This window comes from Crinia signifera, chromosome 2 (genome assembly GCF_055691185.1).
Source record: "Crinia signifera chromosome 2, ASM5569118v1, whole genome shotgun sequence".
In the NCBI taxonomy this organism is placed as follows: Eukaryota; Metazoa; Chordata; class Amphibia; order Anura; family Myobatrachidae; genus Crinia; species Crinia signifera.
Genome location: NC_139218.1, coordinates 35,387,648 through 35,412,105, shown reverse-complemented (window position 1 = coordinate 35,412,105; position 24,458 = coordinate 35,387,648). Strand labels below are relative to the sequence as shown.

Below are 24,458 nucleotides of genomic sequence, written 5' to 3'. Positions count from 1 at the left end.
AAGCATAAGCATCCAGACATGTGTGCTAAAAATACAAGCAAGAAGGTCATAAATATAGTTTAGTATATGATCTGACAAATAGCGCAGCCAGGTACATAGAGAAGGACTCAGAGTTAAAGTGCACAAAGCAAAGTATTATGCTGAAGCTTATTATTCCAACAAGAAACGACAATAGAAGCAAGTGCCTTTAAATAATACATCCTGAAAAAAATATATAATTACTACATTAAGATTAATTATCTATTACCTCTCCTATAAGATAAAAGTATAACAATTAAAAAAAAAAAAGATATCCATTCTGTACCACGAATGTCTCCTATGTGTGAAGTTTGTATATTCTCCCCGTGCTTGTGTGGGTTTCCTCCTGGTGCTCTGGTTTTTCTACAGCAATCCAAAAGAATAGCCTGGTGCAGGGTAATTGGTTCCCAACAAATAATTCTACTAAGTATGTACATGCGATAGACAATATAGGGGCAGATGTATTAACCCCTTCAGTGGTGGGTTTTTTTTTTTTTTTTTAGAGGGTGCTCCCTACAGGGTGAGTTTTTTTTGTGGAGAGCTCCCTAAAACACCTCCACCACTGTAACACAGTCGATCAGCCGCTGCAGGGCCCTGCCCCAGGCTGTGTGCAGCGTGATGTTACAAGGTCACACTGCACTAAGCTGGGGGAAGGAGGCAGGGCCGGGCAACAGGAGCCAGTAGGAGGGACCGCAGGCAGTGACACTCCCAAGAATTTTCTGGGTTTTCCAGTCTGTGCACTGGACTTTAACCTGGAAAATTCTCAGGAGTGCCGCTAAAGGGGTTAAGACTTAAAAAATGATAAATGTGAGGGTGATAAACGTCCAGCCGATCAGCTCCTAACTGTCATGATATAGGATGTGTTTGAAAATTCAGTTAGGTGCTGATGTTGGGTGCAGGATGTTAATCACTCTTTATCACATTCAAGTTTATCGCTTTTTAAGGCTTAATAGATCTGCCCCATAGATTGTAAACTCCACAGGGCTGCGCCGTGTGGCTAGCACTCATGCCAAAAGTGCTGGGGTAGCCACCCAGATCTGAACCAAATGTAGTCCAGATGTAACAAAAAGCAATCAAGAAGGGGTGCACTTACCAGTCTTTAGCAGTAATAGCCAGAGGAGTAACTCTGGGAGACAATGGAGTCATCTGTTGCCTGGCTCCTGCTCCCAAGGGGGCAACTCTCCTCCCTTGCGAGTTTGAATTGGTTAATTGAAAGCAGTCGATATCGCTTCTGTGGCTGATTCCCTCTCCTAACATCATTTTTACAAGTGTCACACCCTGTATTAGAACCCATGACCTGTCTTACTGGAGACAGACCCCTTACTGATTGAGCTATTTGGGGGGCACCAATGTTTATCTTGCCTCCGGGCAACTGGGATAAACTTATGCCGCTGGTAACAACATATCGTTAATCAGGCAGCATGGCAAAGGCAAGATTGACATTTCGGTCCTAGCTTGGAACATACACTCATACAGGATTCTGCAGCACTCTCCATTCCTAGGAATGGGGTGCACACCTGAACTCGCCATTCCCAGTTTTGGGTGAAGTGACCTGTGACCACATTGTGTAAATAATAAAAACAGAGAACTCACCATAGTAAACTCACTTTAATATATCAACACATGAATAAATAATGGGGTTTTAATTCATGGATTGATCAATGCACTTAAGCTTGCAGCCCACCATCTAGGGACCCCATTTTACTGCAAGTCCTACTCAAACATCCAGACTTTTAGGAACCTGGAAACTGCGATCACATTACAGTCAGACTGAATGTATACTCACTGATTTAAAGCTCACCGGCCAACTAATGATGGCTAGACATGCAGGTTGTGGCAAAGCAATCACAAAAAGAGTTCCCATGAATGCATTCTGCGAATACCCCATAAGACTTTTTGCCACATGCTGCGTTTATGTTGTGCCGCAATGCGTATGGACCTGTCTCCACATTGCAGGGAGAATGGTGTTGGTTACAGGTGAATGTAGAGTTCCAAAATATTCTGCATAACATTTATAGCATTTTCCTATAGTTGTGAAGTTTGGATGCTCCCTGTTTCCACCGATACTTCAAAAAACCTTTTGGGAACTTTTTTGGGAACTTGAACTTAACGCTGTTAGGTGCATACACACTGTTCAATTTTTATACCAATTTATTTTGACCAATTTTGTTCATTTTGGACCTTCTGAACAATATTGGTCTTTCAGTGTGTACACGTCAGTTGTTCATCAAGGATGTTCGTCAACTGTGCATGCAGCTCAAGTTGGATAGCTTAAAAAAGCCTATAAAGTGTAGCTAAATCGCTTGTCTTTCATCTTTTGTCAACATCTTTCATCAATATTTTTCGTCCAGGACAACGGGTTCAAGGGAAATTGGTCATCAGAGTCTTTCAGTGTACACACTGAAAGATATTTTGACCAATATCGTTCAGAAGGGCCAAAATGAACGAAATTGGTCAAAACAAATGTACAGTGTCTATGCACCAAGTGCATAGACACTGTACAATTGTTTTGGCCAATTTCGTTGAAAGGCATTGATGACCAATTTCCCTTGAACCCAGTGTCCTGGACGGAAGATGTTGACGAAAGACGAAAGATCTAGCTTCAGTTTCTGGGCTCTTTTTGAAAGATATCCAAATTGAGCTGCATGCACAGTTGACGAACAATCTTAATGAACAACTGGCGGGTATGCGCATCATCATACGTTGTTCGTCGCTTTCACACTGAAAGATATTTTGACTAATTTAATTCGGAATGCCCGAAATGAACGAAATTTTTCAAAAAAATTGTACCGTGTGTATGCAAGGTTAAAGACAGACGGTAACTAGCATTGCCTTTAAATGTTTATTGAGACCAAAATAATTTTCTCCATAAATTATGAGCTACAGTAACTTCGTCATTTCACCCTTTCGTTTATAAAGAGCATCTTTGTATAAAGGTTCCTGTTCTTGTCCAGTTATAAAAGTTTGCTCCTGACTGTGTGAATTACACCTGACGGGACCTTTCCGTTCTCAACGCCAGATGCTTTAGGTTTTTGGTACTTGTTTATTGTATTTTTAAAAGGAAAGGCCATATAACTACAAAGCCCTATGTGTTTTCCGCTTTTACAGTTCCACGTGGGTTTAGTCCTACGTTCTAACGCATTAGTTATTTACTTATGTTTAACTATGTCTAAGAAAAGCTAAATCTCTTGTAAAACAGGTCCCATAAACTCATCCTGTCTGGACAGTCATTTTCCCACATTCACATCCTGTTATTTCCGCTCTATAATATTTTGGATCCTGTTTGCCTTAATTCACCTAGCTGTTAGAGGAAACAATATGGCTGTACTCTCACATCCAGGATTTTCCCCTTCTGACAGATTTACTTTTCCCTCTCGATGCAAAGTATTGTCCCTTTGTCTCCTGCCTCCTCCGTATGTTGTTCATTGTTCAGGATACGGGAATGTTTTCTGTTGGAAAACTGTCTCACTGATATTTTTATTATCTATTGGAAATGCTGTTCGCTTTTTTATGGTTAAACAGAATGTGGGCCTAATTCTGAGTCGCCAACAGCCGCGTCTCTTTCTATAGCCGCGCAGGTATCTCTCTGAGATTTCCCCCTGCAGTGTCTTGCAGCTGTCCAATTTTGAATAGGTGCAGCAACAGACGCACCATCAAAACTTGCATTAGCCCTATGGCAAGTACACTTTCTCCCTCAGAGGTGTACTGTGGACCTACTTTCCACCGAATCGGGTCAGTTTGATGTCCCCTCGGAGCATCGGACCTGAATCGGTGGTATGACGTGCTGGCCGTCCGACCACACGACCTGGGACCTCCGTCCCCACGGCGAACCGGCGAGACATCACAGCAGTGTATGGCCACCTTATCATTGCAGAGAGGGGAGACGGGGGCTACCCAAATGCTCAGGGAGTGATGGGCACACCCCCGAAAATTACATAAAAACAGGGGCCTCGTTGCCCAGCCCCACCCCTTTTGCACATAGCCCCGCACCCTCCAACTGAAATCCCACCACTGCCCTAATGTTTAAAGTTGGTAGGTATTATTTATTGTATAGGTGTGTATGCAGTGTCGATGCAGGAGTGTTAGCCGATAAATGGCTTATAACGCACCTGCACAGGTTAGCATTGGGAGGTCACATCTTATGAGCTGTTTAATATTTATCGGGCCTACCTCCCAATCCCATAGAAGCCTGTACACATATACCAAGGCATTGTATTCTGGGGGTAGGAATAAGATGGCACCATTGAGTCACCTCAGACTGCCTAAACTCTGTAAGTGAGCAGCCAAGGGAGGTTTGGGGTTTCGAGCCGCTGACAGGCGATGCAGGAATCTTGCCCACCTCTTTGGGGGGTTGGGAGTGCCAACCAATACTTCAGCTGCACAGTGACAACCATGGAGTGTTAGGAGCACCTGTAGAGGTGATACTGCGGGATTCAGCACTGGGACAGCACTAGCACTGAAGGACAAGTGGTACTGCAATGGGTCATAACACCAATAGAAACTATTTAATCCTCTATAGCAGGAGATTCCAAACTGTGCATGATGATATTGATTATTCCTCAGTAGATGTTGGAAAACTAGTGTGCTACGGCAAGCACAACGACAACACTATAAACATAGAGTGCTAGATTTGGCAAATCTTACATGCCACACTTCAAATCTTACATGCCACACTTCAATCTTCGGATTTGACACGCATGGGAGCATAAGATTGGAATCAGAGGTTAGGCACATACGATTTGGGAACTTTTCACCCATTTTCTTGGCCCGATCTATCAGAATCAGTTGAAAAGGGCCCAAATCGTATAAGTGTATGGCCAGCTATAGCGGGATATTCAATCCTGGATCACGACCGTCGGGCTGGCCCAACAGCCGTGATCCTGCCCTGTTCTCGGCGGCTCGACTGGTAATCCGCAGGTGGGATTCAATGTCCTGAATGCTGAACACCGAATAAGGGGCGTGGCCATGAGATACAGCCGTGGGTCATCGAGCTGCAACAGGGACAATCCACGGCCGTTCTCGACAGAATGGGCCCTACTGCCGCATCGGGAATAGCAGCAGGAGATTGATTACCCGCCCTTAGACATGCAGGACAAAATTAACCCAACCCACCAAACATTCAAACCTTACCCTGACCCACAGAAATCTCACCCCGTTCTGCCTAGGTCACCTAGGTCACCTGCTTTTGGGCAGAAATCGGTCACTAATGAGGCCTGCAAATCTGGACAGTCTCGCTATAATCAAGACATTGTAAAATATAGTACCTGAATATGATCGTTATACACTTCTCATTCATTTGAATTCCCCTTATTTAATTTTTATCTATACTTATAATGAGTATGATCACAGAGCAATAGTTACATCCAGGACCAGCATGAAGAACCAAAAAAGTAAATTATTTTTATATAATCAGTATTAAAAAACTGCAACAGGAAATATTCTAAACTAGGATATATCCATAAAATAATTGGTAGACTGAACATTCTGTGAATGCAAGGGCCGGTTCTAGGTCAACATCCAGCCTCTCTCTAGGCTGCCAAAGCTTTGTGACCATGACTTGTATTCGTAGCCTACTGATCAACTTGCCCAAGAATTGCTGCACAACAAGGTATCCAAAAGATAGATCTACATCATCAGTAGAAACGAAGTCCACAAAGATAGACAGAACATGAAATATACACCATTTGGCCCCAAAAATGCATTGATTAATGTCATGTTGGCCTTTTGACACTGTCTACCTTTTGTACATGTCGACCTATTGACGGACTACCTAGACAGTGTAGGTCTAATATACCATACCAGTCCAGGAAGTCCCTGCGTACGTGCCCAGACTGGTAAGTGTTTCAATATTTGCGGACAGTCAAAGGGCACACATCATGGGTACATGATCACATGACACAGGGCTGTGTTTCGTCTAAGCATACCGACCAAGCAGAGGGCCTGGAAGTCGAGCTACTTGGCTAGTCCTCCAAATGATCAGAGCGGCATATCAAGCCATCGGCCCTTCTGCCATTTGCCAGATGGTCAGTCAGGTTGTGTCTTTACAGGACAGTCCACTTAAAATGAGGATTGTGGCTTCCTGCTTTCTTATACATTTTACACCACACTCCATATAAATTCTCCTACCACCTGTAACCCTGCTCCTCAATACAGTTCTACACCACAGCACTATCCAAAGTCATTTATTTCTCCCTCCTTCACCCTCCTACTCACATGAAATCATTGTCCCCTGACTCATATATTATGTGAAAAACATTTTACACAGGAATGAAATTGAAAACACCTATTATTATTATTATTATAAATTTGAATGTGTGTAATTTCCATCCTGATGCAGTTTGTATAAGCGTGATTGATGCATATACCTAACCTACCACCCACGCTTAGAAAAAATTGCCAGTAAAGCAATATGCAACTACGCAACTTTGTTTTGCAGCATTTAATGGATGGGGCTCCGACAGTCGGGATTCTGATGGTCAGTTGACCGCATTGGAAGCCCGACTGCTGGTACTCAGGGCGAGGTTTTTCGCTGCACTCGCCACAGGCTCTAATCTCCCTCTATGGGAGTTTGTAAGTCAGGATCCCAACTCTCAGGCTTTTAACAGTCAGTATTCCAAAGATGGTACACTGCCCCTACCCTGCCTCATGAATGTAGGGCCCAATTCAGACAAGGTCGCAGAAGTGTGGAAATCGCTATTAGGCAATTTCCGCACTTCAGCGCATATGCAAGCCCTAAAACTGCAATCACAGGATATTGCCGTTTCGGTGCTGGCCAGGCTCGACAATGGGTCAGTGAGTCGGTCATATAGGTGCCAGGAAGAAACATTATATGGGAGCAGTCCAGACAACACAGGTGTGTCTGGACCACTCGCAGAGAGGGCTGTGGTGGCTGTGTGACATCACACGCAGCCGTTGTGACCCGGAACATGGCCAGCCTGTGCCTAGCTTTGAAGCTAGGGTACTTGTGGAGTATCACGGCTCCCACGACCTTGATCGTATGCTGATCGTATGCTTAAAAATCGCATCGCATACGATCAAATCGAATGCGATGCGATGCGATCGCACCCGATTTTGCACTAAAATGCATGAAAATGCATTGAAATGTGTAGTAAACTTGTGAAATGCCCCCAAATGCCATTTTTCATAGTGTACCACCCCCACTATCAACGTCAACCCGAAGCGTGGCGAGCGTAGCGAGCCCGCGAGGGGCGGTGGTACGCGTCCTACGACCTTTTCATACCCCCACTATCCACGTCGGCGTGGAGTTGAGAATAGAAAGTGTGGCGAGCCCGAAGCGTGGCGAGGGGACGCGGATACCTTCACAGCTATACGCGTCCCCTCGCGGGCTTCACAGGTATCCGCGTCCCCACACGGGGCTCGCTGCGCTCGCCACGCTTCGGGCTCGGTGGCTCGCTACGCTCGCCACACTTTCTATTCTCAGCTCCACACCGACGTGGATAGTGGGGGTATGAAAAGGTCGTAGGACGCGTACCGCCGCCCCTCGCGGGCTCACTGCGCTCGCCACGCTTCGGGTTGCTCGCGGGCTCACTGCGCTCGCCACGCTTCGGGTTGATGTTGATAGTGGGGGTGGTACACTATGAAAAATGGCATTTGGGGGCATTTCACAAGTTTACTACACATTTCAATGCACTTTGATGCATTTCAGTGCAAAATCGGGTGTGATCGCATTGCATCGCATCGTATGGCATCGTATGGCATCGTATGGCATCCGATGTGATCGCATACGATTTTTGACCAGAAATGCTCAAAAATCGGTAAAAATCGCATCGTATACCATCTTATGCCATCGTATGCCACTACATATGGCATACGATGCCATACGATGGGAGCCGTGATACTCCACAAGTACCGAAGTTAGGCTGCACAGCCAGGGGACAGCTGATAGAGTTTGAACAATTTGCTGTGTAGTGAAGCGCTTGCACTTAGGTGAGCATATTGCCGGGAGGGACATGGAAAAAGGGGTCTTGTCCTGTGCTGGACGCTCCCCTAACACCCCCCGTCAGCCTAGCGCCGGCAATTGGAGTTTTGTGGAACTGCAACTGAATCTTGATCAGGCCCGTAATGCAGGTGTTTAAACAGCATACTTACCTACCCTCCCGGAATGGCCGGGAGGGTCCCAAATATTAGGTCCCCCTCCCTGCCCCCGGAAGGGTGGGCAATCCTCCCGCCAGTAAGCATGGCTCTCACATTCTGCCCACATCTTTTTTTGATGGTCAAATAATGGCATTCCCAGGTGTACGCGGAGGGGTGGGGCTAAAATTATGCAAATTACATCATTTAGACGGGGCTTGATGATGCAAACCTCTGGGAGGAGAAATATTAAACAGTAAGCTTGGGTGGCCCAGTTTTGGGTTAAGTAAAATAAATCAGATATAGGTCCTTATTCTGGTTGACTCGCAAGGCTGTGAATTTTCCAGCCTTGTGAGTCCACCAGACGCCACCTGCATGGCAGTGCCCCCCCCTCGCATGGTGCAATTCCCCGCAGGCATGCAAACGGATGATTTGCATAATCAGTCTTTCACAGGCTTGCGCGCGGGCCAAAAATCAATTGATTGTCGCCGACCATTAAATGATTTTGGAAGCACTCGCAGATCAGAGCGACCTCTGTGGTTTCTCTGATCTGCGGGCACCCGTAAACCAGAATAAGGGCCATAGTGTAACTATAGAAGCAGGGATTGTGTTCTGAATGGGGGACACCGTACACTACACATCTGTGCATTGGCCAAGGTGGAAGAGAAAGGTGCAGTTTAAGCATAAACGTGAACATGCCAGAATACAGGAAATCCAGTGCCGTGAAATCCCGGCGGCCTCCATGCTTCTATTTTTCTGTAAGATTGTTTGTTTGGTTCTAGGTTTGAAATGTGAAACATTTAAGGCTTGGTTCTTCTCCGGCCTCTCCGTGTAGGCCTCTGTGTTATTCTAGACATTCCTCTGCATACCAGGCTCACTAAGACCCTCATTCCACTGTGAAACCTGACTGACCCGCCTTTACTAGAGGCAGGCTGGTGGCGATCGCAGTGATGTGAGGGATTTATGTGCAAGTATCTCTAATGCAGAAATGAATGCTGTTAACAAATCATGATGACTTTTGTAATCTGTTGTGTAAATCTAGGCGTGCACCGCTCAATCACACCGAGTTAGTGGTATAGACCATAAATACAGTGCAGCTGTTTATAATGACAGCCATTCAGTAAAGATGAACAGCTATTCCTTATAGATTTTATCCAGTCAATCACTCATGATACATTTTGATAGGTGGGTTATTATCCAGAGTCGGATGTGGTTTGAGAAAACCGCTGCGTTAGAAGCTTTCAGTGCACAACTGGAAACATTTATCATAAGTGTCAGAGGAGAGGTGGAACCTCCCGAAAGGATTCTGGAAGCAAGTTTGCTGACACAGAAGCTATGAACGGTCAAAAGAGTGTCCTGCTACAGGGGCGGAGCTGCAGTACAATTTAAATAGGGGAGTCACACCCACTGCCAGTAAGTCAGTTGGGAATGTCAGTGGGTGTGACTTCCCTATTTGAATTGTACTGCAGCTCCTCCCCCGGAGCCGCCACTGAATGTGTCTGTTAATTTTCACCTGATTTTGTATAAATGTGACAATATATAGACCCCACAGGGTGGTGAGGATCCCATACCTTGAATCCCATCATTTCTGAGGAAATAGCACGATTATCTGAGGAAATAGCACGATTATCTGAGGAAATATCATGACTATCTGAGGAAATAGCACGATTATCTGAGGAAACGAGGAAATATCACGATTGTCTCCTGCTTACTTTCTGGCGGTTAAGGATTAACGGGTTGACAGTGTCCAGGTAGATATTCAAAAGGTCAACACCAAAAGGTGGACATGCACAAGGTCAAAACTGACGGTCTACACGCACAAGTTTGACATGGAAAAGGTTTTTCAGGGGTTTTTGGGAGTCAATGTTGACACCTGAGCACTTGGATCGGTCTTTATCATTATTGTGTCCCAACTGGTGCTCTAATTTCTTGGTAAAAGACCCACAATAACAGAGTACCATACAGCAGACTGCTAACCATAGATCCTGCTCCCCGTGCACCCCCGCAGGCTATGTCAATGGTACATTCCCAGCCAGCAAATACATTTTGACCTGTTCTAAGATGATGTAGGATAGCTCCATCTAACTTTGAGAATTCAGTTTTGGGTGGAAAACCCTGATCTCAGAAGACGACATACCTCTCCTGGCACTTATATTATTATTATTAATATTATTAACAGTTCCTTATGGGAAACAGCCATCTGTCAGACCAGACTTAGGTCTACAGTCATTAGGTCGACCCCGGAAGGTCGACTAGCCCCAAGGTCGACAGGGTTAAAGGTCGACATGGGTCAAGGTTGACATGCCTTAAGGTCGACATGGGCCAAGGTCAACATGGGTTTAGGTCGACAGTCATCAGGTCGACATGAGTTCTTCACAGTTTTTTGAGCCGACATCCACTAGGGCATGGTGGGAGAATAAAGTAGTGTGCCGAGCGTAGCGAGGCACTGTGCCCGAAGCATTGCGAGCGAAGCGAGCGTTGTGAGGGGCTGCGGTTCAACTCCAACTGTGTCCATGTCGACATTCGGGTATAAAAAACAGTGAAAAACTCATGTCAACCTAATGACTGTCGACCTAAAGTCATGTTGACCTTGACCCATGTCGACCTTTAACCCTGTCGACCTTGGGGCCAGTCGACCTAATGACTGTAGACCTAAGTCTGGTCTGACAGATGTACCGATTCCGGAGGAAACCGGAGTACCCGGAGAAAACCCACGCAAGTACAGGGAGAATATACAAACTCCGCACTTTTAGGGCCATGGTGGGAATCGAACCCATGTCCTCGGTGCTGTGAGGCAGTAATTCTAACCATTACACCATCCGTACTATGGAAGATGGTAGCCCGGCACCCCTCCAACTCTATTTTTCACTATTGTTTTACCTGAATGTTGACACAAAAAAGAAAATTACAGTACCCTATTGGCGCACACAGAGCAGCAGTCAGTACAGGGAAATGAAGGTCACCCAACCTTCAATAAAGACGAGAGATATACAGAAAGATTTTCCCCTGTCGCACACCGCGCTCACAAACTAGTACAAATATAAGACAGTCATAGATGAATGGTATTCCAAGACGTGTCTTTTCTTTCTTTCTTCAATTTCTCTCTCTTTTCTTCTCACTCCTCCCCTCTCCGTGTCGGGAATATAAAAGAGAGGCAAAAAGGAGAAGAAATATAGTGTAGTATGTTCTAGAACTGGTAGTGATTTATTAGGTAACCACCACCCTAAAAATAGAGGTGGGAAGTATTTTTATATATATGTAGAAGTCCAGAAGGGTAGCGTACCCTACTCACACCAAGAAAAAGATGTGCTCCTCACGTAAAGGTTTCTTTTCAAGCCTAAAGGTAGGGCCTTTTCTTCCCCAAGGTCAGACTGAATCTCCACCCGGTGCGAGATAGACAAAATATAGAACTGGGGACGTACCCCACTTACACAATACAGTGCAGTCCCAATCCTATCTCGGTTTCTTTTATGTGGTCTCCTTCTGATTCAGAGCTCCTTTTTCGGGAGGGCCCCAGGGTCAGGCCGGCACAGACACTAGCAGCCAGCAGCGGACAACAATAGGGACTGCACTGTATTGTGTAAGTGGGGTACGTCCCCAGTTCTATATTTTGTCTATCTCGCACCGGGTGGAGATTCAGTCTGACCTTGGGGAAGAAAAGGCCCTACCTTTAGGCTTGAAAAGAAACCTTTACGTGAGGAGCACATCTTTTTCTTGGTGTGAGTAGGGTACGCTACCCTTCTGGACTTCTACATATATATAAAAATACTTCCCACCTCTATTTTTAGGGTGGTGGTTACCTAATAAATCACTACCAGTTCTAGAACATACTACACTATATTTCTTCTCCTTTTTGCCTCTCTTTTATATTCCCGACACGGAGAGGGGAGGAGTGAGAAGAAAAGAGAGAGAAATTGAAGAAAGAAAGAAAAGACACGTCTTGGAATACCATTCATCTATGACTGTCTTATATTTGTACTAGTTTGTGAGCGCGGTGTGCGACAGGGGAAAATCTTTCTGTATATCTCTGAATGTTGACACAGTCAACATGGACACAGGATTAAGTGCACCGCGCCCCATCGCATGGCTCGCTGTGCTCAGCACACTATTTTTATCTCCCACGACACACTAGAGCATGGTAGGGTATGAAATACTGCCTGTCGGCACATGTCGGTTCAAAAAAACAGTGAAAAACCCCATGTCTACCTTTTAACTGTCGACCTAGACCATGTTGACATAATGCTTATTGACCTAATGACCTGTCGACCTTGTCCCTTTTCGACCTAGACCCATGTCGACCTTGCAGTATGTCGACCTAGTGGTGTTGACCTGCTAACTGTCGACCATCTTTCGCATGCGGCCGAAGGGGAGAGAAATCATTGATGGTCGGCATTCGAAACTGACTTTTATTTCTGCCACTGATCTCTGAATACGGGGCGGGCGCTGATTTCATGTGATGTCAGCCATCCACCCAAGCAGGCAATGTTCCCCTGATGCCACCCCCCCTCCTTTCCTTGCATTTGCATAGGGGGTCTGCACGTGGGCATATATGCGCATACGCAGAACCCCCAACATCGAACATGGGGCCGAATTCTGACCCATACGAACGGGTTCGAATCACCCCTATGTTGCAGTGAATGCTAACACATGTGTAATACTCCTGGTGCTCCGGTTCTGGAGGGATACACACACAGGATTCTAATACTCTGGTTTATTCTTCCAAATCTTGTGAATATATAGCATTTCGATATACCAATTCAATTGGATTTTAGTGAACTTCCACAAAATTGAGGAACCCATTTAAAGGGACCAACTAACACAGTGGTTCCCAAACTGTGCGCCGTGGCTTCCTGGGGTGCCACGGAGTACTTGCAGGGGTGCCTCGGGTTGGTGGTTTAGAGCCAATTCATATTATTTATGGTCAATGTAATAGGCAAAATCAGTGCTTGTGGCTTCCAATTATGAAATATGTGGATAAACAGAAGTGAATCTTGTTCCTTGCCACATAACTGGACCTAAGGCTAACATACAAGCACAACTTATTAAATTAAATTTTTTTTTTTTTAATTCTCGGTAACCAACTTTTGGCCTAAGGGTGCCACAAAAAATATTCTGATACTCTAGGGTGCCGTAATTCAAAAAAGTTTGGGAACCCCTGTACTAACAGCTAAAATCCAAAACTATTGTATGACAGTTTTGAATTTCTGCCCCTGATGAAGTCTTCATGATGAAACGCATTGGTTTCTAGTTCCTACTTACTTATCAAGAACTTACTGCATAATGACATCGAATGGATTGCTGTGTCTGATTTTTCATTGTTTTTTAAATCATGTTTTAATAAATACGTTCTATTTTCCTTTCAAATTGAGGGCCTTATTCTAGTTCACTCTTAGAGGCAAATTCCTTCTTAGCTAGATAAAACCATGTGCACTGCAGGGGGGCAGATGTAACCTGTGCAGAGACAATTACATTTGGGTGGGGTTTTTCTTCAAAGTGAGATCTATATTGCAGTGTAAAAATAAAGTAGTCAGTATTTTCCCTGCACAGAAACAAAATAACTCACCCAAAGCTAAATCTCTCTGCACATGTTACATCTGCCCCCCTGTAGTGCACATGGTTTTGTCCAGCTAAGAAGGAATTTGCCTCTAAGAATGAACTAGAATAAGGCCATGAGTGAGCTGTTTCACCAAACGAAGTAGGAAAAATTTTTTCTTGCATTTTCTGCCATCTATTTCTCTGCTAACAGGGAGGACTTATAGAGCTGCTGCTGTCCTGTCTAGCGCAAACTAGGTCTTTATCTTTGAGATGTGTAATGTACATTTTATGTGTGAGTAAACTGAATTGTGTAGTGTGCATTATTCTTGGTCCATTTAAACTGCAAACTCTTCTGCTTCTCTTCCTAGCTGTCTTATTTGACCCAGAACTAGTGACTTCTGTCCAAGCCTAACGGTGCCCATACACGTTACAATTATTGTATACAATATTGTATACAATATCGCATCTCATCGCATCTCGGTTTTGCGATGAGATCAGATGAGATGAGATCTAGTACAAAAAGTATGTGCAGCACGTAGTTTTTGCGCTAGATCTCATCTCATCTGATCTCATCGCAAAACCGAGATGCGATGAAATGCGATATTGTATACAATATTGTATACAATAATTGTAACGTGTATGGGCACCTTAATCTGTAACCAATTCCTGTTACATAAAATTAACATTTCCAGCGTGTGCATGTTTATCACATATAACTTCCCATACTGGGCAACGCGGATGGTGTAATGGTTAGCGTTACTGCCTGAGGTCATGGGTTTGATTCCCACCATGGCTCTAACTGTGCAGAGTTTGTATATTCTCCCCATACTTGCATGGGTTTCCTTCGGGTACTTTGCTTTCCTCCAACTATAAAATATAATGGTAGATTAATTGGCACCCGACAAAAATGAACCCTAGCATGTACATATGGTAGGGAACATACTGTTGACTGTAAGCTCTACTGGGGCAGGGACTGATGTGGACAAATATTCTCTTTAAAGCGCTGCGGAATATGTGTGCGCTATATAAATAACTGGTAATAAATACATTCTTTAATTCCCTTTTTTACTTGTCTTCATGTGACAAGACTTTGATCCCTAAAATATATAATATAGACTAATGTTTCAAATAATGGTTGTGGTTACCACAACCATTATTTGAAACATTAGTAAATGGCCGACGGTCGTGATCCCAACAGGCAGTACACCGACATCGGACTCCCGGCCGCCGCTACTCCGACAGGGGAGCAAAAAAAGTCCTTTGGAGGCTCGCTGTTCTCACCACAGGTTCTATTCTCCCTCTATATGGGTCGTGACCTCCACAAAGGAGAATAGCCCCTGTTGGTGGGGATCCCGAACGTCGTCCAGTAATCCAGGGACCTCAAATAATTTTCCATCTACAATATAAAGTAGTTCTCAAAATATCTCCCAGCTCAACCCTTCCATTCAGCCTCTGAGAGCTGGACCTCATAAATGTGTGGTTATAGGACATTTTGGGGACTGTACCTATGCAGTGCAATTCCCTGCCTTAGACACTTCTTTCACCAATACTGGAAACCATCAAATGTTTCCAGAGGCGTAGGGAGGGCGGAGCCACCGGAGCTCATGCTCCGGGCGGCGATTGGTTGACTGGCGCCGCCGGCCCGCCCCCCCTCCGCAAATGATCCCGGCGCCTGCTGCCTCCTGCCCTGCCTGCTCGCCCGGTCCCTGCCGCCAAGCGTCACGGGCGGTGAGGCCGGGCGGCGGGCTGACACGTCGGACTCGTACCGGCGGTATCCCATAGGCTACGTCCTCCGGCTGTCACTGAATTATTGCTGCTGCTGCTGCTGCTCGGTCCGGCTTCCGGGCAGCGTAGGCAGCGTAGCACTACTAGCAGCAGTGACACACTTGTACAGTCCCAGTCACTCCCAGCGGCAGCCAGAGTCACCTGTCTGCTGTCTCTGACCCCCTCCCTGGCTACAGCAGCGTCACTCATCAGCCTTTCCAAGCGCTGGCTGTAGCCTGGAGGAGAAGGTGTCTTGCTGGCTGCCACCCGTGCCTTATCCTGTTATTAAAGGTGGAGTGATTTTTATTTCTATTAAAGCTAAAAAAGTTCTTACAATAAACATGCTTAATAATATGCTTTTTTTTTTTGGTGGATTCGTGGAGCCCGAGGGGGTGGGGGGGGGGGGGGAGGGAGGGAGAGAGAGTGAATCTCTGGCTTCTGCTGCTGCCCTGGCCTGCTGTGCTGTATATATCTTTATTTATGCTGTACTGTATATATCTATCTATGTATTTATCTTTATTTACAGCTGTCAGCATGTTATATAGCGCAACAGATTCCGTTACAGTGTCTTATATAACGCAGCAGATTCCGGTACAGTGTCTTATATAGCGCAGCAGATTCCGGTACAGTGTATTATATAGCGAAGCAGATTCCGTTACAGTTACTTATATAGTGCAGCGGATTCTGTTACAGCGTCTTATATAGCGCAGCAGATTCCGTTACAGTGTCTTATATAATGCAGCAGATTCCGATACAGTGTCTTATATAGCGCAGCAGATTTCGTTACAGAGTGTTATATTGCGCAGCAGATTCCGTTACAGCACCTTATATAGCGCAGCAGATTCCTTTACCGCGTCTTATATAGTGCAGCAGATTCCGTTACAGTGTCTTATATAGCGCAGCAGATTCCGTTACAGTGTCTTATATAACGCAGCAGATTCCGGTACAGTGTCTTATATAGCGCAGCAGATTCCGGTACAGTGTCTTATATAGCGAAGCAGATTCCGTTACAGTTACTTATATAGTGCAGCGGATTCTGTTACAGCGTCTTATATAGCGCAGCAGATTCCGTTACAGTGTCTTATATAATGCAGCAGATTCCGATACAGTGTCTTATATAGCGCAGCAGATTTCGTTACAGAGTGTTATATTGCGCAGCAGATTCCGTTACAGCACCTTATATAGCGCAGCAGATTCCGTTACCGCGTCTTATATAGTGCAGCAGATTCCGTTACAGTGTCTTATATAGTGCAGCAGATTCCGTTACAGCATCTTATATAGCGCAGCAGATTCCGTTACAGCACCTTATATAGCGCAGCAGATTCCGTTACAGGGTCTTATATAGTGCAGCAGATTCCATTACAGTGTCTTATATAGCGCAGCAGATTCCGTTAGTGTTTTTTTAAGTTTTTTCTTTTCAAATGTAACATGCCAACACATGTTAGCCACGACCCCAATTCATTACGGGGGGGGGGGGGGAGGCGCGAAATATGCCCTTGCTCCAGGCACCATGACACCTAGCTACACCGCTGAATGTTTCCTACAGTACTCACCTTTTTTAGACAATCTTTTCTAGGGCCATAGGTAACAGTATGCAAGCAGTGCATTCGCCCAGGGCATAATGCAGACAGATGGCACCATTACTGCTGCATTGGTATCTGTAAAGGTTCCCTGCAGCCTGGAGATACACCTGAGAGCCACATTCCCTTTTTGTGACCTTACCGCCCAATATTGCTCCCCTGATGCCACTGATCTTAGTCTATAATTTTTCCTAGACTGATTACCAACACTCTAAACATATCACTTACAAATTATATATTTCCTACTATATTGAAACACCCCTCTGACTGCCAAGCAATGTGACTGTGTACCCCGCAAGGCAGTATTCACATAGCACTCTGTCTGTAGCAGTATGTAATATGTGGCACTTAGCGTCATTTAGTAGAGGACATTCCAATTTTAAGGTGCAGTGGAATAAGGAAATATTATGTAAATACATTATTCTTATAGATGGTAAGCTGTGCCCCCTTACTTTTATGCCCATGTGTTAATATAACAAGTTGTTTTATTACTCTGTTAGTCCACAAAAGTTCTGCAGAGTATGTATGTACAGGTTGGGTATCCCTTATCCAAAATATTCTAAATATTAATTTTTTGTTGGTTTTGGGGAGTTTTTTCCCCCTGCACCTTTTTTCATACTCACCTCGTCCCACGGTGTCCACGGTGGTCATCGTCTTCGTCACCATCCCTAGTCCCACCAAGGATGCATTGCATGGGTGTGCCGGTGACGTCATGTGCAATGCATAATGCAGAAGGTCGTCCCCATAACCCCACACCACCACCAATTATTTTGCTTATATCCAGTTAAAAATCTGTAACAGGCTTGGGCCTCAGCTCCATTCATATTGCCACTTATTGCCCTAGCAATGCTGGCAATGACGGCTGTGGCATCAATCATAGCCGGGGTTCTCAATGGATTTCCTATTCCTGGATTCTGGCCTTCATGATGCCGGCAATCCCAGCAGGCACCACTGCTCCCAGAAATCCCAGGGGAGATCTCGCGAGACCTTGCTCAGACCCAACTCCAGCGGCACCAGGAAGTGCTCCCATCCCAGTGCAATCTATTGTGCCAGTGTTTTGTCTTCTCCCTGGGATCCAGTGCTCCAGGCTGCAGCCCAATCAGCCTACTGGTTAATCAAGCCCTGAAGTTGACAGTTTTTGATTTCAACATTGTTAAAATTTCAACAGACAACATGTCAACATTCTCTGGGGTAGGAGGGTGGATTTTTGTTAGGCATTAGGGTGTTAGGTAGAAATGGGTACCTGATGATGGGATCATGACTGACAGGGGCTATTCTCCCTCGTGGGGTCCACAACCCCCATAGAGGGAGAATATAACCTGTGGTGGGCCACCGCTACCACAAGGGGCTTCTTTGCACTCAGCTTCCTGTCGGAGTACTGGCCGTCGGTATTCTGATGTAGGTATACTGACCGTTGGAATCCCACTGTCGGGCCGTCACACCACACCCAGAACTGACAATCACATGACCTGGGACCCCACAGATACAGCTGGATCCACTGCAGCTGCCAGAATCAATTAAATCACCGCTGGGCCACCAGGATGAAATGTCAACTTTATAACATGTCAACATTTCATCACTATCTGCATAAGGAATGTTGACATGGCCCATATCAACATTATGACCATGTTGACATTCTCCTGTCAACATGATGGATGTTGACTTTATAACTGTTGACATTTTGTAACCAAACCATAAATAAATGTTAATAAATGATTTCAAAACAATCTATATTAATGCAATCTATAGTGTGTGGTGGGAGATAACAAGTTATCGAAAGTGAGGGGTGCAATTAATGTGTTGCCTTACCAGAGCTGCTGTGTACCAGAAAGGGGTGGTCAGTCCCGTAAAGGTGAACAAAACAAATGGATGATGTACACTGCGCTGACAAATAAATATTCCAATTACATTCATAAATAGGTGCCAATATTAATCAATAAAAGCAATTTAATAATACATGATAAAATTATGTATAAATAAAAACTGGGTGAACATGAATAACAACACTGAATGGTATTAAGTGCTCACATATATGGAGCTTCTGGCAGTGGCGTAACTATAGCACCGCAGCCCCCGCGGTCGCGGGGGGGCGCTGTGCATATGGGGGCGCCGGGGGGGGGCTGCGGTGCTATAGTAATCCCCCTGCCCCCCCATCCCCCGCATGCTTACCTGTCCGCGCGTCCCGTCTCCCCTCCTGGCTTCAATCAATGCTATGGAGACGGACCACGGCGGTACGCGTCCTACGTCCTTTTCATACCCCCACTATCCACGGCGGCGTGGAGTTGAGAATAGAATAGTGTGGCGAGCGCAGCGAGCCACCGAGCCCGAAGCGTGGCGAGCGCAGCGAGCCCCGCGAGGGGACGTGGATACCTTCACAGGTAAACGCGTCCCTTTGCGGGCTTCACAGGTGTCCGCGTCGCCATGGACACCTGGGAAGCCCGCGAGGGGACGCGTATAACTGTGAAGGTATCCGCGTCCCCTCGCGGGGCTCGCTGCGCTCGCCACACTATTCTATTCTCAACTCCACGCCGATGTGGATAGTGGGGGTATGAAAAGGTCGGAGGACGCGTACCGCCGACCCTCGCAGACTCGCTGCGCTCACCACGCTTCGGGTTCACGTTGATCGCGGGGTGGCGTAAACTACTTTTGGGGGGACATTTCACTGCTCAGGGGGGTTTTTGGGCCATTTACCATTGTTCCCTATGATAATTTGGGTAAATAGATCCATTTCACATTGTTTCCTATGGGAAATCGGGGTCATCGCGGGTAAATTGAGGCATTTAACATTGTTCTCTATGGGGAAATCGCGGGCATCGCATCTGGCCCATCGCACCCGATTTTTTTGCGCATGCGATGCCCGCGATGGCCCCGATTTTACCCCCGATGACCGCGATTATGATCGTTGTGGCCGTGCTAGGAAACAAGTACCTTATTCCCTCCCAGAAGCTCCATACATGTGAGCACTTAATACCATTCAGTGTTATTCATGTTCACCCAGTTTTTATTTATATATAATTTTATCATGTATTATTAAATTGCTTTTATTGATTAATATTGGCACCTGTTTATGAATGTAATTGGAATATTTATTTGTAAGCGCAGTGTACATCATCCATTTGTTTTGCAATCTATAATGTCTCTGGGCCTTATTCTAGTTCACTTTTTCTGACAAAATCCTTCTTAAAACAAAACCATGTGCACTGCAGGTGGGGCAGATGTTACTTGTGCAGAGAGAATTAAATTTGGGTGGGGTTTTACATCAAAGTGAGATCTATATTGCAGTGTAAAAATAAAGCAGCCAGTATTTACCCTGCACAGAAACAAAATTACTCACCCAAATCTAATTCTCTCTGCACATTTTAAATCTTCCCCCCTGCAGTGCACATAGCTTTGTCCATCTAAGAAGGATTTTGTCAGAAAGAGTGAACTAGAATTAGGCCCACTGTGTATTGTAAGAGAATACAGCTAAAATAGTAGTTTTTGAAATAGTAAAATATATAATGTACCTACTACAGTAGTTATGTATTGGTAATTACTGTGTACAGCACTATGATGGGACTGCAGGTACTATTACAGCCTCATGGCTATCAGCTAGTAAATGTAAAATGAATGTTCCATTTATGTTTTACTATTTCCTTCCTTCGCAGATGCTGTACTCTTCAAATAATATTATTCAAAGGAAAAGAACAATAAATGATTATAGGTAAGTCCATTCCGCGGTCAAAGAAACAATCCCCGTAATGTTTATTAGCGGAGTTTTTCCATTCTTAAAAAAAAAACACAATTGTCACCCAAAATGTTAGACCATGTCCTGTATTTGTCTGTGGAAAGTTAGAATCTGTGGATAAACTATGTTACATGCACATAAAGGTCTAACAATTAGACTAGAGGGGGGGACCACCTACCGTGCTTAACCCCTTCACACACGGGTGTGGAATTGAAGAGAAAGTGTGTAACTCGCCTAAGTCAGGGTTTGCACATTTGGGGCTGTTTCTGAATTCGTATCGCTACGAGCGATCCTGAATTGGCCCCACAGTCTGGAGATGGTTCAAACTCGGTCCTCAGGATCCCGCACAGTGCATGTTCTGCAGGTCTCCTCTCAGAATCACAAGTGAAATAATTAGCTCCACCTGTGGATCTTTTAAAATGTGTCAGCGAGTAATGAATGCACCTGTGCACCTGCCCGGTGACCTGGAAAACATGAACTGAACTGACCGAGTTTGAGAACCTGTGGTTTAGGTAAAAGAAGGAAAGGCACAGGAGGGAAGAGGGCCCTGCTTGTGAGAGAGAACATTCTAAAGTAATAGGCAAAACCAGTGCTAATGGCTGCCAATCATAAAACATGTGGACATTCAGAAACACAACTGCACGCCACCACATAACTGAAGCTAAGAAGGACAGGTGCTATAAGCATAATTCACTTCATTTAATATGTTTTTCAAAATGTATCAATAAAAAAATTTCATCCTAGGGGTGCCATGAAAAATATGCTCATACTATATGGTTTGGGAACCACTGGTCTATTAAGACAGTCATTAGGTTGACGCAATATGGCCAACTTGCATTAGGTCAAACGGATCAAAAGGTCAACCAGGTAAAAGGTAGACAGATGAGTTGGACTCACATGCAGGGTTGTACAGGCCCAAAGGGGTACAGGGGAAATCCCCAGTGGGCTCCCTTAACCTCAATTTTAACACGCACTGGAAAAAGGTTGACATGGAAAAGATCACCAGGCTTCAAATGAAGTGCCTTCCTCCGCTACCGCTCCACTTGGCACATGTCACCGTTCCCAACTGCAATCTTTGTAGGTGGTAAAGATTGTAGGCCGAAATGCGAAAAAAATTATTTCGACCTTCTCAAGTGTCAACCATCGCCATGTCGACCTACCGTTTGCGTCGACCTTTCGGCCATGCTGACCAAATGCATGTCAACCATATAGTATTGACCTACCGACTATTGTCTGTCAAACATTCAGATACCGATTATGAAGACCTCTCATTATGATTCCGATTGTTTTCTGTTTGGTGGATTAACCCTTTGAGCGGCCATCATCTCTTTGAGAGATGTGCAAAATATCCATTAAAAAACACCAGCGTCACATTTGTTATATAAATTCAAATAAAAAAAATGTTGTGTAGAAAAAGGATTATAATTCCTATATAAGGTAACATTACGGGTCAATGTGATTAATAAAACTATTTGCTTGGCAATTTTAAAAAATTCAAACCTATTTTGACAGGTGTAGAAATGGGCTCTGCCAGAACTCTGGGAGGCAATGGAGTCATCTACCACCGGGCTCCTGCTCCCAAGGGGGCACCTCTCCTCCCCTGCAAGTTTAAATCAGTTAATTGAAAGCCAACGATATCACCTCTGTGGCTGAGTTCTGAGAAATATGTGTGTTATCTATCTCTCTTTCTATCACTTATATATTTGGCTACATCTGTCACTCATCAGGAGTGTGTCCAGAACGCTGGGCGGAGTCATAGGCTAATAGCCTATCAGTGCCTCTGACCCCGCCCACACACACTCACAGAGTGACAGAACCAGCCTGCAGCGTGTGTCTCTCCCCCGTCCCCTCCAGCGTGTCTCTCCCCCCCTTTCCCCGCTGCAGCGTGTCTCTCTCCCTCTCCTCCCCTGCCTCCAGCGTGTCTCTCCCCGTCCCCTCCAGCGTGTCTCTCCCCCCCCCCTTTCCCCACTGCAGCGTGTCTCTCTCCCACTCCCCCACTTGCCTCCAGAGTGTGTCCACTCCACATATCCCCATGGCCGGTCACCTGCGACCCGGAACTCGCGCAGGAACACGCAACCTAGCCACCCCTGCTGCCACCCACTCACCAATGGAGCAATCCTGCTGCTCCATTCCGCACTCCCCGCTGCCGCACAGTGTGGGGAGCCCGCCCCTGCTGCCACTCCGCTAAATCCACACTCCCCACTGCCGCACAAGAAGGGGAACCTCACGGGGGAGCGGCATCCCGCACTGTCACTGCCCGCTCCTGCACACATAGGGGAGCCCGCCCCTGCTGCCACTCACCCTGGTTCGTGGTCTGACCTCCCTCCCGGCCAGCAGCAGTAGCACACATACAGCATGTGCTGTGCTGAGTGCTCACAGCAGGCTCAGCGTCTCACTCGCAGCATGAGAGCTCATGCTGAGCCTCCTGTCAGCACTGAGCAGCACAGCATGCTGTACGTGCGTGCTGCTTCTGGGGGGGGGGGGGCACAATATCACTGCCCCTCAACTTTTCAGGGTTTTTTCACTCATTATGCTAACTTGGGGGCGTGGCCTAATCACGGGAGGTGGCCACGCCTCCCGTGATTAGGCCACACCCCCACAATGTCCCAAGGGCCTGTCACTCCTTCCTCCAGGGTTAGGGATGGCCATCATTGCCTTTGCCATCGATGTTTACCAGCGATGGCAAAGTGCAACTGACCATCGATGGTCCACACATATGTGATGGTTGACCATCGTTGTTTTTAATATCGATGGACATCCATTTTCTCTGGCTGATGACCTGTGGGCCAATCAGAAATTGAGGGCAGGGCTTCACGGGCGTCCTGGCTGTGTCCCAGGAAAAAGGAAAACAAAACTATTCCTTTAACCTTGACATCGATGGTGGGAAACCATCTGGTTCTCCCCATCGATGGCAAATCTATTCAACATCGACCATCAACCATCAATGTTTTTGCATCAACGCTGGTCGATGGCCATTCCTACTCTCAGTGGACCCTCACTCACCGAGGGAGCATCAGAGAATGGTGACATCATTGATGCTCCCTCCCGCACGACCCGCTGCTGCACACGGCCGGGAACACAAGCACCCACACTAGAGTGGTCAATCTCGGGATCCGGATCGGCGGGATCCCGGGATTTGCCACGAAAAAGTCCGGGATTGGAGTATCCTTCTCCTGGACGCCTGCCCCCCACCTCTTCTCCTGTGCCTACCCGCCCGCCTTCTTCTTCTCCGGCTGCTGATGAGGAGGTGAACCCACTCCCGGCCGGCCACCCACCTGCCAATGTAAGTAAATGTGCGGGTCGGCCGGTGTGGGGGTGGGTATGGGTCACACGCCTGCGAACTAGGGATGCCAATCCCAAGAATCCAGGGATTGAGCATGCCTAGCTGCCTAACATTACACAGCTGCAGAGCCGCATTACCAAGCCTCCGCAAGGTAGGGAAACGTCAGCATTCACATGGGGGACTCCAGCACACCTCACACACCCACATTACACCCACACCCGGCCCTCCCCCACCACCGGTATACCGGCACTTCACACACCCACAGCACACCCAGACACCTTCCCTAACCCACGCAAAAACACCTAACCCGCCCCTTTAACACCTGCACCACCCACAACCACCCCCCACCCAATTACAGAACCCACATGCATCACCCCCACACCTGCAACTCCACCACCCACAAAACAACTGTACCCGCCCCTCCCACAGCACCCCTCACACCCTCCCCTACCTGCGGCAA

General features: G+C 46.1%; 1 long non-coding RNA gene across 1 annotated transcript in view; it reads left to right on the top strand.

The window, feature by feature from the left end:
• Window positions 1–24,458, top strand: part of LOC146059563 (uncharacterized) — a 389,618-nt gene that overhangs the window by 59,505 nt on the left and 305,655 nt on the right. The window contains exon 3 of the long non-coding RNA XR_014470274.1: window positions 20,636–20,691. This is a non-coding gene — a long non-coding RNA (uncharacterized LOC146059563). The remainder of the gene's footprint in view (window positions 1–20,635; window positions 20,692–24,458) is intronic.